The sequence below is a fragment of the Octodon degus genome, unplaced genomic scaffold (genome assembly GCF_000260255.1).
Source record: "Octodon degus isolate 3935 unplaced genomic scaffold, OctDeg1.0 scaffold00043, whole genome shotgun sequence".
Classification (NCBI taxonomy): Eukaryota; Metazoa; Chordata; class Mammalia; order Rodentia; family Octodontidae; genus Octodon; species Octodon degus.
In genome coordinates, this window is record NW_004524619.1 from 6,606,103 (window position 1) to 6,621,124 (window position 15,022).

Below are 15,022 nucleotides of genomic sequence, written 5' to 3' on the forward strand. Positions count from 1 at the left end.
CGCCCGCTCCGCCTCGCCGCCTCCTCCCGCTCCGGCCGCTCGGGCGCCGGCTCCGGCTCCTCGCGGCAGCCCCGGGCCGAGGCGACGTGAGATTGTAAAAATCCATGTGGGACGGCCCGGCGAGCCTCGGAAAGGTGAGACGCCGCCGCCGGGCCGGGCGCCGCGCAGCCCTCGTGCGGGTCCCCCGCGCTCGTGGGGAGCTGCAATGCGTTATCCGGGGGAGCCGAGGGGTGCGCCTCCCGCCTCCACCCGGGCTTCCTGGGGCGGGGGAAGGGATGGGGCGGCCTGCGGGCGGATTTGCCTGGATGTGTAAGCCCGGATTGGAACAAGTGCACGGTTTCCTCGGCGCGCGGACGCCGCTCGCTTGCCCCGAGCCCCGGCCACCTCCCGCAATGCCCCCCGGGCCGCGGTCCTCGCTGCCTTCGCCTTTCTTCTCCGAGCCCCCTCTTTGCCTGGCTTTCCCTCTAGCCTCCAGGGGTGGGTGCTCGCGGGGGCGGGGGTCGCGCGGAACCCCAACAGAACAAAGTGGAGAGAGGCAAGCTTCAGCCCAGGGGCTGAGATGTTGACTGGTAGGTAGGTGGGTTCCGAGGGAGCAGGTTAAAAAAAAAAAAAAAAAAAAATTCTCGAGTAGTGGAAAGGATAACGGATTTATTGGGGAGGGGATTGGAGCTGGTAGTATATGAACGGGAATATAAATTGAAATTAAACTGAACATTTCTACCTCCCTAACCCCACGTCCTAATAATACAAGAAAAGAGATACTTTAGGAACATGAACCTAATTTTTAAAAATTATTATTACTGTCCCAACCTTTGAAAGATCATTTTAGGACATTGAAGATTAAAGGATGGTAGGTGCAGGATCATCAAATAGCGCTCCTAAACTCTGTTCCGCCCTGCCTTGTTTATTTTGTATTTAGGGGGTCTCTGTTCTGTTCGCCAGAGAGGGAGGGTCCGCACTGTTAGGGAAGATCGATTTTAGGCGGCTACCTGCCTTTGCTGGATGAAAGGCAATTTTACTCCTTGAGCGTGAATTGTCAGTTCCCTCTGTGATTGACAGTCACACCTGCCACTTATGTGGGTGGAACAGGGACCGGTGGAACCCCAAGAGCCAATCAATGCTCGAGAGAGGAGGGCCGCTCCTACTTGTCATGGTTAGTTTTCTGGTTGGCTCTGTAAGTCAGTGGTTTTACTTCATCATTGGTTTCCACCAGGTGTGGGGCTTCAGCTGTGAGGGCAGACGAGTAGAAAGCAAACTCTTCGAAAATGGGCTTAGAAGCAAGTATGTTTGACTTACGTTCTCTTCTCTCCTCACTCTCTCCTGCATTAGTTGTAGTAGTAGTTGAAGATGCTGTTGGCTTAAAAATGAAAATAAATCAGAGTAAAGAATGAATGTGTGTGTGTGTGTGTGTGTGTGTGTGTATGTGGGGAGTGTTGAGGGCTTAGAATTGCTCATCTTTTCCTCCAGATTTCGGTCTTCTTTATAAGAGACATCATTTACTGTTGAGCTATTTGGGAAAAGGGTGTGGCATTTTGTCTCTTGTGATCACTCTTGTCCTTGTAAAGTCACATTGTTTCTGAATGTATAGTAGTTGGCTCTCAGCTCAATGGGATGGATTTATAAGGTATTTTTGGAGCAGGAAGATGTGCGTTATTAGGATTCGCATACACAGCAAGTATTTCTTGCGTTTTAATACTGTAACTCAACTTAAGGAAGTGAGGGCTGCCTTGTTCTCTTTTGCAGGATGTCACTTTGGAGGTAGTGATGAGGTCAAGCCATGTTCTTTTTGGAGGGTACGAGAGTTTGCCTTTTTCTAATGTGAGCCATCTTGTTGGTTTGCTTCTCTGCTCTAATAAAAGCATTCCACAATTTTGTGGGGAGGGAGTATGGATCGCGATGGAATCATGGTTTTCTCTAGCAATAATTTCATGCTTGAAGAATCGTGGATGTAGGGCCAGTTCCTTCTCAGTTCTCTGGTAGGGAAAGGCTGGGTTTCCAAGACCTTTCTCCTTGAATTCATTAGAGTAATTACTACTTGTTCTGGAGAAATAGCACCATATAAAAGCTGTACCTGGATGTGAACCTAACACCGTGAATTCAGCATGTCATGCCCACATTGTGAACCAGAATGCAGTGATCAGGGTCATCTTCATCTAGAAGCCAGGTCTGTGGAGGCAACATTGTTATGATTACTTTTATCATTACTACTTTTGCATTTATAAGCACTGCATTGAGTACACAGATTGCATTTTCTAAACTTTGTAGAGCCTGGGAGGTATTAGTATTACTCCAAGTCGTGTTAGATATGGAAACTAAAAAATTAAGTACCTTGCCATAGTTTAGTGTGAAAGCGAGAACTTTAGTCAGTCATAGTTTGTCTGACCCAGAGCCCATGACCTTGTCATGGCCTTGAATTCAAATTTTGATTGTGCGGCCTGCACTTTGATTGTGCAATCTGAAGTGTGACTTTTCTTGCACACGCAGAGCCTACCCTGTGGAGAGGCCACTGTGATGTTGATGGTTCTTGTATCCGCCTGTTTGCCTTTCATTTGAAGACTGTTATTTCTGCCAATAAACAAACAGCAATTTCATGTATTCTATATTTCTAGTACAGCAGTTTTGGCCCCATGGAAATTTAGGTCCAAACTTGATGAAGATTTAAAAGAAAGCAAAACAAAACAAAATCTATGCTTCTCTATTTTCTTTTATACTTGGAATTTCCAATTATAATTTTGAATAGGTCTTGGTTGAATAGACGCTCTTAACATCAGTCAGTTGGCTCTTCCTCTCCCATTAAGGGATTAGAGTTTCATTTTTTTTTTTCTTTCACTTACAAAGAGTGAAAGCCCATTCTCATTAGGGCTTAAATATACTTATATCTAGAGTTATTGTATTAAAATAGTGTGGCTTTCTTTTTCTTACATTGGAAAAGGTACAGACAAAAGCCTTATCAGTCACATCTTACTGGTGAAATTCAATGGTGGAGGTTTGTCAAGATGAGTATTCTGCAAGTATTTCTGAATAATGTCAGAATCAACAAATTCATCTCAACAGATGTCTTTGGCTTTGGTCACACTGACTTTTGTACAATCTGCATTTATCCTGTTTTACTTGGATATCCTTTATCCTTTAAGAGATCTGCTAACAAAGTTAACATTTTGGCTGTCATAGGGAGATCTATTTGTCAGTCAGTAGTTTAGTTTCAGCATGGTTATTACTATTCCTTGGTATTTTGTTGTAATTTTAGAAGACAATAGAACAAACAGAAAAGAGAAAAATACTGATGTTCATGATAACCTGGGTCTCATAAATTTAAAACTCTTGATCCAAGAGTAGCAATCTGTAATATACCAAAAGTAGATATTCTTTAGCTTGTTCTTTCTTAGGCCAACAAAAGGAACAAAATGAATAAACATGAAAATACTAAAATATATCAAAGAAAGATATATTAATCCACTTTGACATCGTAATAAAACTCTCTGGTTTATAGCAACAGGTACTTATTTTCCAACTCCTGAGGTTTCAGGCTGATCTAGGTGGGGGTTTCGGGGGTGGCTCTCCTGTAGGGTATGAGTTGGGTTCTAGTCCACTCTACACATATTCTAAAGCCCAGACTAAAGGAGAAGCAGATACCTGGGGCATTTTCTTTTCATGGCACATCTGTGGAGTCAAGAACTAAGACAAAGCAAGCAAGCAAATGTCACTTCCACTGACTATCTATTTTTAGGACGAAGTCACAGGGGAAAGCCCTTACTCTCTGAGTAAGAGTACACTGCCTATAGTTGGGGAGAGAATATTTGGTGAACAACAATCCAAATTCCCACAATGGGTATAAAGTATTGTATTATTAGAGAATTTTATATTTTTTTCTTCTCATTCTTGGAGAATGCAATCTTTATTTAGAATGACTGAAAAAGCAGGTGTGTATATGCTCATATTAAGTCAAATTATTAAGGAAGTGTGTTTTAGAACCTATGACATTCGAAGAGATAATGTTCAATGTAGTGGTAAAAAGAGTTTTAGTCTGAAATGGGTCTTGTAATCATGGAATTTATTTTAGGAATAGATAGAAACAAAGACTTCTTGGATGAAATGGCATTTTTTGGATCTTGGTGCAGTGAGACTGTTGGAGATATAGATAGAGCAGTAGATATAGAAGAAATGTGTAAAGCACATGTGAATATAATAAGTTGTTCAATTTGACCAGAGAGTGAAGCAGTTGAATAACAAAATCAACAACAATAATCATTATGATACAGCAATAGTGGTTATAGCATAAGTTTTATTGAGCTGTTAACTGTGTGCTAGGCACTATGCTTGGCACTTTGCATCAAATACCTCATTTAATTTTGGGATAGACATTGTTGATTGCTTACCCAGCATTCATTTTCTTCTTTCTTATAAAATGAACTTATTTTCTTTGTGATAGGAAAGTGCCTACTTCATCTTCCCAGACTCCTTTGCAACTTAGAATGGCTATGAGATGGGGAACAGATAATGATGTAAGTGGAAACTGTCAGGTGGGGCCTTTCCTGAAGCCTTAGTGAGAGGAACACAGTGGATGGGGATACAGCAATAGCTTTGGCCCCTTTCTGTTTCTTGCTCCTGAGTACATAGGCATAGTGCCTAGTTTGGCAGCCACCAACTACAGCAATGAAGGTAAAACCAATGAGGATAAAGGCTGAGTCTTTGGTATTGGTACATTTTTTCATTCACTGTACCAGCACATATAGCCTTCCCCTGCCTCCAGCAATGGGGAATGAACTAAGCAAGGATCTTTGCACTGAGCTACATCCCCAACTCATTTTAAAATTTATTATTGAGGGCCGGCCAGATAGCTCAGTGTATTAAAGCACCTTCAAGCAGGCGCAGGGGCCAGGAGTTCCATCCCCAGGCCTGTTGTGCCGGACCCACCCCCAGGGTGCTGAGAACGCAATTGAGACTGGGCATGGTGGTACCCACCTGTAATCCCAGCTCTTGGGAGGCTGTAACCAGGATAATCACTAGAGTCCAATCTAGTAGTGAGACCCTGAACATCCTGTGGACCCTTCCCTAAAATACAAAAAAAAAAAAAATATTATTACGTGGCATCTTGCTAAATTACTCAGATTGGGCTTGAATTTATGACTTCCTGGCTCAGTCTTCCAGAGTCCTAGAATTACAGGCTTCCCTTGTATTTCTTATAACATCAAGAACGAACAAAACAAAACAACAGAAGCATCTATCTTGTAGATCATACCTGTACACCACTATCTGTTCCTTGCAGCCCGATGCAATCCTCACTGAATCATACTTTCTCAAAAGCCCCTCAATGTAGATGATACCATATTTATTTTACAGATGAGAGCACTAAAACTCAGAGGAGTTAAGAAACTTGTCTCAGATCACACATCTGGAAAGTGGAGGAGGTGGGATTAAGAGCCATGTCATTTTGACTTTGTGGTTCATTATCTGACCTTTAGCTGAGTGGAATAAGTACTGTAGTGAAGATAATGTTGGGAAAGTAGATTAAAATAAGATTAAAGAGGCAACTGGGTTCCAGGCTAACACAGTGAGCTTTGATTTCATGGGCTAGAGATGGGAGGTTGGGAGGCGCTTGAGGCATAAGATATGATATGCAGTGTGTTAGTATGAATGAAGGTGGAGAGAAAGCTAGGCACAAAGTAAACCTGGGAATAGGAGTGAAGAATGGAATTGGATGGGTGGAAATAGTGGTTGGCTGTTAACCTGTAATCTTTTGAGAACAAAAATGGAAGTTTCCAGAAGGTTAGTATTAACTTTTGATGGCTTCACATTTGCCAGGAAATGGGGAATGAGTAATGTAGAGAATTGCTAGTGGGATGTGAATCATTATTTACCATGATAAGGTGGAGATGTCTGCTCATTGTTGGTACCATTTATTGAGCCCCTGATGACCTTGCCTGATGTGGTTCTGGCCTGGATGTGGCTCCATTGAGCCAGCTCAAGGAGGCAGAGATGAGTGATAAAGTCAGAGGATGCTGCAATGGAGCAACAGATTCCTTTACTGGACTTATTGCTGCATTTCAGTTGTTAAATGTTTCAGAGCTTTCTTGTGGTGGATGTGGCTCTAACTTTCTCTTCCCTTCTCACTTAAAAAATTTACGCAAGAAAGGGTTCAGTATACATTAGTGGGTTTTCAGGTGAAGAAACATTTTTGTTCCTTAAATCATAGTTTATCTGGATCTTTGGTATATTTATAGAAAAAAGCAGTGTTGCTCTGAAATTTCAGAGTTCAGTGTGATTTTACCTGAGATGTCGTTGTGTTGAAGCCACTGCTCTAAGATGTCCCATATACACCCTCCTAGAATCATGGACATGGGAATCGCCATGGGAAGCTGTAAAAATGTTTTATTTCAACATCCTCTTGGATAAACGCCTTTGTATTCCACAGCTTCTTGTGTCTTAATGTTTGTGGCACAGTCTGTTAGGATTCCTCAGAGCCCCCTCTTCTCTCCGCCCAGGCATATGTTGGAAATGACTCGCGTCACTTGTATGCTAGAACATTTAAATTCCGTGGCGAGCCCATCCAGCGCTGTCTTCTACCGCTGCGATGATCAGAGGAGCACAGAGCCTCCATCTGCCTGGGTCTCCGAGTCGCTAAGTGAGCAAAGTTGCCAGTCAACTGGAGTTGGATCTGTAACATGACTGAGAAATAAACCTTTGCTATTGGAAGCAATTAGGATTTAATGACTGTTTGTTTCTGCAGCACTTCCAAAAAAGAGCTTATCTTTACTGATACATTGTTCTTTGAGCTTATCTGTTCAATTTTATTTAACTTAGCTTTTGAGTTCTCTTCAGGATTGCCTGTTGCCTGGCTCTTAATTTGTGCTCAGGAAAGCAGTGACAGGCACCTACAGCTGTCCTTGCAGGTTTCTGTGCTAACTAAGCCTTTGAATTAGAATATTTACTCTTAGTAACATTTTCTTTCTTTCTTTCTTTCTTTCTTTCTTTCTTTCTTTCTTTCTTTCTCTCTCTCTCTCTCTCTCTCTCTCTCTCTCTCTCTCTCTCTCTCTCTCTCTTTTGTATTTTAGGGAAGGGTCTACAGGGTGTTCAGGGTCTCACTACTAGATCAGACTCATAGTGATCCGCCTGTTTACAGCCTCCCAAGAGCTGGGATTATAGGTGTGTGCCACCACGCCTAGTCTCAATTGCCTTCTCAGTGCACCCCAGGGGTGGGGCCAGGACTGCAGGCCTGGGGATTGAACCCCTGGCCCCTGCGCATGCTTGCAGGCACTTTAATCCACTGAGCCATTTGGCCGGCCCAGCATTCATTTTCATATTTAAAAAAAGACTGAAGATATGTTGTGTAGTGTACTAGAAAAACTTTTAATGGTTTGTTGCTTTTTTAGGTGAAAGAATCTCTGGCTTAGAGAAGAATACTGGTTACGAGTTACAACAATGGGTACTATTAATAAAATATGAAGTTATTGATTTTTTAACTACTTATTGTGCATTTATTTTGTGATAGCACTGGAGGCACTTAGGTAAGCTATAGAAGTTCCTCACATGGAGTTTGCACCCAGTTTGGGAGTTATGGATAAGTTTGCTCTGTTCTGAAAAAGGCACCTTGTTTTTTAAATTTTTTTGTTTTTATTTTTAGTTTTTTCTTTTTTTTTTTGTTTTTTTTTGTTTTGTTTTTTTGTGGTCCCGGAGGTTGAACCCAGGACCCTGTTCTTGCCATGCAAGCACTTCTTCTACTGAGCTATCTCCTTGGGCCAAGGCACCTTGTTTTGAGCCCTTTATTATGTGTTAAGCTCTGTGGTGGATGCTTTGTATTCTTCTTTAAATACTATCTATAAAGATAGTCTATTATTCTTGTTTTATGGATGAGGAAACTGAGACTCAAAGACTTTGATAAGTTGGATGAATGTGGGAACTTTGGCCTTTTGCTATAACTGTATTCCTATTGTTTATAAGATTGTGTCATACATGGATGTTTATGAAGTGGGTGAAGGAACCAAAGAACTTGCTTAAAAGTCTCCATTTAAGTCCACATTTGCCTGACTACTGAGGCTGCTAAATTATCTCCAAAGTGGGTGGCGTGTATTGCTTTCTCATCACAATGGGCACAACGTCTGGGCCCCACAGTGTCAGTGTCAGAAGTACCAGGTTGTCCTACTTTCATAGCCAGGACCAGAGCATCTGTGTGATGCTGCACTTACACAGCCGCAGTTGGGGAAGCCCAAAGCCACTGCCTCACTGACTAATTGAGATATAATTAGTCACCCCTCTCTTGGGCCAGTTTAGTTTCTCCCCCAGTTGAATTTCCTCACCACTTGGCTGGCTGCTTCCCAAGGCTGTGCTCCTAATCTCTTGGGCACTCCTTTCTCTGTTTACATCTTTGAGATTTGTTGCTTTCAAATTCCTTCCCTGTGTTCTTGAACTCATTGATGTTGCCAAGCAGAGTTCATTTTGATCAGAGCCCAGGAATTCTCCAATTGCTGGCACCAAGTGAGCACTCAATAAAATTAAAAGGAGAGAAAAAGAGAATACAAGAGAAGGAACTTTCAGGAAGGAACTAAGTGATTACATTTTTCCTGGAAGTCATTAGTGAGATTACAGCCTTACTGGATACTCAGGAGTAGAAAGGACATCTCTGGGATACACTTGTAGATCAGAGGCTGATGGTAATGTTCATAGGCTCTGTACCAGCAACTTTACTTTGCCTTGATTTGTTTCTCAAATTCTATATGTTGCTTACTTAACGTGTGTGTGTGTGTGTGTGTGTGTGTGTGTGGTGGGGTGAGGGGGTGGTCTGGTATTGTTACCTCTCTTCCTGCCTTACTGCTGTCTACCCCTACAGGTAGTCCTTATCCTGTGATTTCAGAATATGAATGAATTGCAAGCAGTAAATGGCATTTGCCCTAAGTAATGAGGAGCACACTGTTGATTCAAGGTGACGTCTTAGTGGGTCAGAAGATAAGAGCCTGAATGGGAACTGAGCAATGAGATTGTTCCTTAAAATACTATGAAATCCTTAAGTAAACCATGAATAACATTCTTACTAAAATGGTATGATTAGTTATGGCAAGAAAAAGCATAGTTTTATAAGAAATTAAACCTTGAACACTGTAGGTACCAGTTGTTCTGTAGTGCATTTCTTCAAAACAAGGTGGATGTCAGGGTGGGCATTCAGCCTCTGTGGGCCCGAGTGATTTTGAGGTCCTGGTGCTGCTGAAGGGGTAGAGAACTCTCTGAAGATGGAAAGTTGAGTAGTTCTATGAGGTTGGGCTGGACCTGTGATCCCTGGTTATTTTTTTATTCGTACTGGTAGGCATCAAACTCCTACCAAGATGGCTTTCGTGTGTCTGGGTTAAGGCAGATTAGTCATGTTGCATTCCTGCCAGCTGACTGCCGCTAGTTGTTGTCACCTTGAGGAGCAAGACTTGGTTCTAGGGACAGAATCCAAGTGCATTAGAGTTGTTGACTCCTTCCCATTCTCCTCTCCAGAGATGGTTTTACTATCTTCCCTTTCCTTTCAGCAATATGTGTGTTTTTTTTTCTCTTCTAAGCTGAGAACTTCCCTCCTGCCCACTCTTGGTTTCCCATAGTGGCTCTTCAGCCAGCTTGTTCTCTCAGCCTTGCCCTGATTGGAAGCAGCAGGTTGGGTGGTGAAGGGGGTGAGCATTCCTGTGGAGCCCGTGAAAATGGGTCCTGTTTGATGTGGGGTGGATGTAAAGACAACTGGGTTTCTGTGACTGCTGTTCATCAGGCTTGGGAGCATGGGGCAGCTAGCAGGTGTGGGCAAACAAGGGGAATTCTTTACCTTTTTATGTTGAGGGTGAGAAAGAACTGCATTATATATAGGCTTCAAATACACCACAGGGCCACCTTGCGTTTACAGCATGAATAGTTGCTTAGAATAACTTCAGAGCAGATTCTTTTAGTTATAGAGATGTATACCAGCTTGGGGTCAAGAGACCTAAGTTCTCTTTCCACTTGCTTTCTTCTTTTGGTGAGATATTGGATTCTGCACCAAAGACCTTTTACCTACTGTGATATTTTTACGACAGTTTCCTCATGCAGAGTTTCAACTAAATAACTATAGTTTCTTAGCTATTTTAGCAAAAATGGCCTGTATAATGGGTGGAGCTATTCTATTCTATTTGTATTGGATGTGTATATGCTTGAGTCATGCCAGTCATCTCCTGGCCATCAAGAGGGCTTTGAATAGAGCACATGATTTGATGGATTGGGGCTCAGGCTGAAGCATCTAGTGGTGTGTCAGAGAAAGAAGTAGGCAGCACGAAGGGTGCTTTTATGGGGTGAATCCAGGCTATTGTGGAGGACTTAGGAGGCTTATGGATAAAAGTGGAGTTAGCTGCCATAGGGAGGTCTTGGATTTTATAATAAACTAATAAAAGGAACAGCATGTGTGCAAGTCTGGAGATAAGCAAGAGAATGGGAGACTTGGGGCTTAGAGGGTAAATGTAGGTGAACCCGTGAAACCCAAGTTTAGTTTGGTTGAGGGTGGGGGTGGGGGGGGGGGGGGGGAGAGAGGTCAGCAAGAGAGCCAGGATCCGAGGACCCTGTGATCATTAGGAGATGGGGCTGGAGCTGAACCCTCAGAAAGTTTCAAGTAGAGGATAGACATAAACAGAGTTGCTTCTTTTTTCTTAAACTTTATGTATTTGGTATGGGGTCATGCTATGTAGCTTGGACTCGTAGTGATCCTCCTGTTTCAGCCTCCCCAGTATTGGAATTACAGGTGTGCGTTGCCACACCCAGTTTCAGTGGCTGGTTCTACATGGGGGCCAGTACAGCTTGCAGTATTGGGGATCAAACCTGGGTCCTTGTGCTTGCCAGGTAGGCGCTTAGACCATTGAGCTATTTCCCCAGCCCAAAGAGAGCTTCTGAATTCACTTATTTTTCACTCTACTTTCATGGCAATAATTATTTGCTTTTGGTGCTTGTGGGAATGTGGAGCTCGATTTCAGGATGAGGCCCTGGCCGTCCGGAAAAGAGGGTGGTAAAATAACCTGGAAAACTGTAGGTTAAATGTGATCTTGGGAATCCTAGCAGTTCTCCTGATAGAAGTTTTCCAGTAGGGCTCCATACCACTTGTAGATTTTGAGAAAGTCTCCAAAAATAGTCCAGGACCAAGTAATATTCAGCGAGTTTTGAGCGCAGCACAGAATATGTGTATCTTCTGTACTGTAAAACTTTGCAAGTGTTTGTGGTTAATAGACAGAAGTAAATGGATTTGTTCTACTAATAGAAGGAAATGCTTTGAGTAATTTATAGTACATAGCCTTTGAGAATGGTGAAAAAGTTCATGAATGGAAGTGTTTAGTTATTCCTTGAAATGTACAAGATTAGGAGTTGTGGGTGGGAACACTATTTGACACACATGCATGCTAGTTACCTCTGACTTTACATGTTTGTGCGTTAGATGATAGCACTGGCAAATAGCTTTCATACAGTACTCTTATATGTTGTGGCTCAGTTTATGAACCAATGTATTGAGCTATTGTATCAAATAATGTGTGTACCCTACCTGCTGACAAGACACTGTATTTCAGCAGCATCACCATATTTGTAGGCATTTTATATAATCAGTTGAATACTTCTTGAATTTTGTTATCTTCTAAGTGGGAACTGGAACAGTGTAGGCAGTGTAAGAAGTATGGACCTCACAATGTAATTGAGGTACAGATGGATGTCATCAAATATGCCTAGTGTGCATGGTGTTCAGTCAAATGCTTTGGACCTAATTTGGACATAGACATATATGAAATAAGAACAAAGTTAAAGACCTATGAATGTATGAAATGTTGGAAATAAAGCTTTAGGGATTATGTTAAAGAATGACATATAATTCAGGATTTTATTATTTGCTTTCAGGAATGACTTTTTAAACATATAAGTCCAGCCAACTTCTTTGTCTAGCTTTCCCAAAAAAATACATATTCAGAAAGGCATTTGCTGCAGAAGTAGGGAAAGGACAATAGATTTTTTGTTGGTCGTAGGTATTTATTTTTGGTGCTGGGGGATGAACCCAGGGCCTTGCTCATTCTATGCCTGAGCTCTACAAGTATTACAGCCTCATCAATCTTGTTTGAAGAGTCCACCAGAATTAGTAACCGATTCCTTTGCTTGCCAGTCAGTATAAGTGATCAGGGTGGTAATGACTGTGGATTCTCTATATCCTGGCAAGGAATATAAAGAGGAACCAAAGCAAGTCATGTAACACTTGGTGTCTCTCCATGGAATTTCATGCTTTCATGGTTTCATTTGGTAGAATTGCATGCTGAGGAACTGGAATAAATGATGGACATCCTAATCCTTGCCATAAACTTTAGTGGTGCTAAGGTTTTACTCGGAGGCACAGAGAGGCAGGGATAAGAATTACAGTTTAGATCAGTTAACCCTATAATCCTTTAATTCCCTGGGTTAAAAGGGTATAATGGTGTTCTATTGGCCCTGAAAAGTCTGGTTGAGATCTAGAGCTTCCTTTGTGGGCTCTGTCAATTTGTTAGCAAGGAATTAAGTTGGAGGACAAAATCCTGTTACTTTTAATACTTCTTGTGGTTATATGGTGAATGTTAAATTATAAATGATGTTAATTGGGTAGAAGATGGGAATGAATTGTCTCTTGGATTTCTAACCTCTTCTTAAAACTGCAGGACATAGCATATCTTCTGTCAAAAAGGCAGATAATTATTGGACCGGACATTCAAGAAGCTCATATTAAGTACCCACTGTGAGTTAGGCACTGTGCTAACTCCAGCAATTATCTCACTTAGTCTCCACACTAACTCTTGGATCTCAGCACTACTCTTTTGCGTGAGGAAATTAATGTCCAGAGGAGGTAACCTTTCTTACCTACTATTATAGTTTGTGTCTAGTGTCCTCCGGAGGCCTTATGTGGTCCCAGGTGGGCTCTGTCAGACATGGCTAGATCTAGAACTTGTGACACTGGGATCAAGGGCACCAGAATTAAAGGTGCGAGTGCTACCTGCCCTAAGTATCCTGGATAAAATGTAAGGGATAGAACAGGTGGTGGTTGGCCCTTGTTTTGGTGCCTTCTGCCTCCCATGAGCTGTTTCTCCCCTCCAGTTGCTCTCTGCCATGCCACTCTGGCTTGGAGCCAGCTGATTACACACTAAAACCTCTATACACTGTGAGCTAAATAAACTTTTCCCCCTTTAACTTTGAGTGTTTGGTATTTTTCTCAGTGAGAGAAATGCAACTATCACATGTGTGTCTCTTAGTTGAGTTTCCTACAGAAGCAGACCCCAAGAAAGTATTCTAGTGTAAGTAGTTTATTTACGCTATATGGGGGACATTAATAGGTGAATGGGGATATAAGAAAAGGATGAGATGACATGATTGAAATATTATTATTACTAGGAATTAAATAATTTGCTACACTGGCACCTAGAGTTTAATCCCAAAAGGAATGGGGGAGAGAATTGGAAATTTAAATAATTGCGTGGTCTCACAATGAGGAATAAGGGAGTAGGCGTGCAACTACTAGTTTATGTTACTTATTTTTAAAGTTTAATTTTTATTGTGGCAAAAAATATTATCATAAAAATACCACCCTAACCCCCCCAGCAGTATTGGGGAATGAATCCTGGGCCTCATGCATGTGAGGCAAGTGGCAATGTGACTGATCTAGCCCCAGCCCCCATTTAAATCATTTCAAAGCCCACAGCTCTGTGACATTTCTGTTTCCAATGTTGTGTGGTCATCGCCACTACCCATCTCCAGAGGTTTCTCATTGTTCCAAGTTGAGACTCTGTAGCTCAATGACTTCCCTCTCCCATAGACCCTGAAAATTTTATTCTGTCTTGTGTCTTTATGAATTTGATTATTCTGGGTAACTCATACATGTATTTTCCCATTTTCTTGCTCAGTGGCTGCTCTGTAAGGCAGTAAGACAAGAATAGGCTGAATGGGGCTGGCATCCTTGATTTCTAGTTTTCCAGGCTAATTATTTTCTGGTTGGGTCATACTTTTGAGGAAATGGTAAGTTGTATTGTACAGTATTCGTATGTGCGCGTGCGCGCGCGCGCGTGTGTGTGTGTGTGTGTTATTTCATTTAGCATAGAATTCCCAAAATCCATGCACATTATAGTATTGGTTAGAGTTCCATTCTCTCTTAAGTGTCAGTAGTATTTCATTGTATGCATGTGCCTTATTTTTGTTTCACTCCATGCCAGGGGACACTTGGTTGTTTCCTGGCTTGTCTGTTTAGCCCCCTGTAGTTAGCTTCTCAGAATTCCAAAGAACCCTTCAGCCAGAGATGCTGCTGTTGGCAGTAGGAAATCCCTTGGAGTATTCTAGAATTTTTGAGTCAGGGGGAAGCTGATAGAGCACTGAGAACACCTGCTCTCAAGGCCCCAACCCAGTAAGTAGAGAAACAGAGATTTGAAACATAATAGTCTGTTCTCCAAATTCCCGTTTTTAACTGTCGTGTACCAAACTGCCTTTATTTGCAAGCATAATAGTTCTCAGATCTGAAGATAAATGTGCTTCTCTTGCCTTCAGTAAGTTGTGAAGATTTAATCATCTGTCACAAGTGAAGATAGTGGCATTGCTTGATACAACTGGAAACACACAAAGCTTTTTTTTTTTTAATGTATCTAGTATAAGGTCTACAGGGCCGCACTACACAGATCAGACTCATAGTGATCCTCCTGTTTTCAGCCTCTCAAGCACTGGGATTACAGGCGTGCATCTCCATGCCCAGTCTCAATTACTGTCTCAGTGCACCTGGGGGCAGGGCCGGCATGGCACACAGGGGATTGAACCCAGTCCCTGTGTCTGCCTAAGCAAGTGCTTTAGTCCGCTGAGCTATCTGGCCAGCCTATAAAGTTCTTGTAAGATGGGATCATCCCAAGGTAGCATATGCATGGGTTCCTTTTCCTTAGAGTTCTCTGGTGAGGCATTCTTGGGTCAGGCACAGCTGCACTCTTCATGGTGCAGTGCTCAGGATGTGTATTCATTCTTGTGCTGAATATTAGAGCTGTGAGTTCCAATGCATACAGCTATG

At 42.3% G+C, this 15,022-nt stretch overlaps 1 protein-coding gene across 3 annotated transcripts in view; it reads left to right on the forward strand.

Moving 5' to 3' along the window:
• The first annotated feature begins 29 nt into the window (after nt 1-29).
• The window catches only part of Erc2 (ELKS/RAB6-interacting/CAST family member 2), a 1,093,013-nt gene continuing 1,078,020 nt past the window's right edge, over nt 30-15,022 (forward strand). For 2 of the 3 annotated variants that reach the window (XR_002821190.1, XM_004631628.2), the window contains exon 1: nt 30-134. The gene's annotated coding sequence lies outside the window, so the exon portion shown is untranslated. Of the gene's footprint in view, nt 135-1,215; nt 1,282-15,022 lie in introns of those variants that run through there. The other variant, XM_004631626.2, reaches the window with a different exon arrangement.